At 36.3% G+C, this 2,167-nt stretch overlaps 1 long non-coding RNA gene across 1 annotated transcript; it reads right to left on the bottom strand.

The window, feature by feature from the left end:
- Positions 1 to 895: 895 nt before the first annotated feature.
- LOC132889195 (uncharacterized) lies at positions 896 to 1,473 on the bottom strand. The gene is made up of 3 exons (XR_009655017.1): positions 1,389 to 1,473; positions 1,218 to 1,289; positions 896 to 1,087 (listed from the first exon to the last, which is right to left on the bottom strand). It is a non-coding gene; the product is annotated as an uncharacterized LOC132889195 (long non-coding RNA).
- Between the last annotated feature and the right edge of the window lie 694 nt (positions 1,474 to 2,167).

The raw sequence follows: 2,167 nt of genomic DNA on the forward strand, positions 1-2,167 counted from the left end.
ATATCCTACCAGCACATATGTCTTCTTCCCTCTGTGTTCAGGGTGGTAGCAAATTATTATAGACATCAAACCCCTATAAATATCTGCTTCCCTCCATCTTTTAGGTGGTAGCACATTATTATAGATATCAAATCCCCATAAATATCTGCTTCCTCTGTGTTGAGGGTGGTAGCAAATTATTATAGACATATAACCCCTATAAATATCTCCTTCCCTCCATCTTTTAGGTGGTAGCACATTATTATAGATATCAAATCCCCATAAATATCTGCTTCCTCTGTGTTCAGGGTGGTAGCAAATTATTATAGACATCAAACCCCTATAAATATCTGCTTCCCTCCATCTTTTAGGTGGTAGCACATTATAGATATCAAATCCCCATAAATATCTGCTTCCTCTGTGTTGAGGGTGGTAGCAAATTATTATAGACATATAACCCCTATAAATATCTGCTTCCCTCCATCTTTTAGGTGGTAGCACATTATTATAGATATCAAATCCCCATAAATATCTTCTTCCCTCTGTGTTCAGGGTGGTAGCAAATTATTATAGACATCAAACCCCTATAAATATCTGCTTCCCTCCATCTTTTAGGTGGTAGCACATTATTATAGATTTCAAATCCCCATAAATATCTGCTTCCTCTGTGTTCAGGGTGGTAGCAAATTATTATAGACATCAAACCCCTATAAATATCTGCTTCCCTCCATCTTTTAGGTGGTAGCACATTATTATAGATATCAAATCCCCATAAATATCTGCTTCCTCTGTGTTCAGGGTGGTAGCAAATTATTACAGTACAGTGAATATGGTCCAACAACTACTTCAACTTTGCCGCGGTCTTTAGCCGCCCAGAGTTCCTTCACTAAAACAAATACAAAGAAAAAGTGTGGCAAAATATATTTATTAACTTTATGAAAACGTGAATAAATCTTGCAACTTCTGCAGCTGATTTGGACTTGAGTGGAAAAGCTTCCACCCACTTGGAAAAAAAATCAGTAGCTGTCAAAATGTATTGAAAGCCATTGACAGTTTTGGGAAGTGGTCCAGTAAGGTCGATCCCAATCAAATCCCACACGCCAGAGACCTAAAAAAAAGTAATATAAAGATAACCATAACACTAAACTGTTCACCTCCCATAAGGACATAGGGAGAATGTGATTTCACACTATTGTTACCTACTGTATAGTTTTGCACGAGTATTAATATGTATTTACCTTTATCGGCTGCAACTCCCCCACTGCAGTCAATGGTTTTCCAACCTTTTGGCATCTGTCACATTCTAAGATCTTGAAAATATATAAACTACATTATTAACATTATTTGTGTGTGACAGTCAGTTTATATTAAACAAACAAACAAACAAAAAAACATTAAAAAAAACATACCCAATTTTTTATGTCTACAGACATCCCGGTCCAGTAGAACCTGGAAGAGATTGCTGCCCATGTTTTAAGGATGCCAGTATGACCTCCCATGGTGGAGGAATGGAACTCCATGAAAAGTCTCCTGGCTTCCTCCCTCTTTTTCACCACCTTCTTATTACCAAACCAGAGATCTTTTTCTGTTAATGATACATTACTTTAATAATGCGTTATCGCCACATACAGTATTCTAAATAACATGCATCATAGACTTGTGATACTAACCCCTTACTCTGAATTTGGAGGCATATCTCCTCAGGTTTTGCCTCTGACTTTTTCCATACCCCGAGGGGTATGTGCCTTCTGTCAGGAGGGCATGCACCTGATCCCATTTACTTTCCATGTCTGTACAGTAATGTTAAAATGACTGTAGGTCAATACACTCTCAAAAGAGATGTGTTAAAAACAACACATATTTAACACATCAGCGTGTTTATATAAGGACAACACAGTTTGTGTTTTATTAAATAAATAATTAAATAAATTAAATATTAAATAAATAAAACACAAACTGTGTTGTTTTAACACACTAGTGTGTTAAATAGTTCAACACAGTTACTGTGTTATAGAGTTCAACACATTTATTAACACAAACTGTGTTGTCCTTATATAAACACGCTGATGTGTTAAATATGTGTTGTTTTTAACACATCTCTTTTGAGAGTGTATCATAGAGACTTGCAAACGAGCCTATGTAATACCAGAGACATGCAAACCCTGCGCTAATGTAAAGGTAGGCTACT

This window comes from Neoarius graeffei, chromosome 1, assembly GCF_027579695.1.
Source record: "Neoarius graeffei isolate fNeoGra1 chromosome 1, fNeoGra1.pri, whole genome shotgun sequence".
NCBI classification, from domain to species: Eukaryota; Metazoa; Chordata; class Actinopteri; order Siluriformes; family Ariidae; genus Neoarius; species Neoarius graeffei.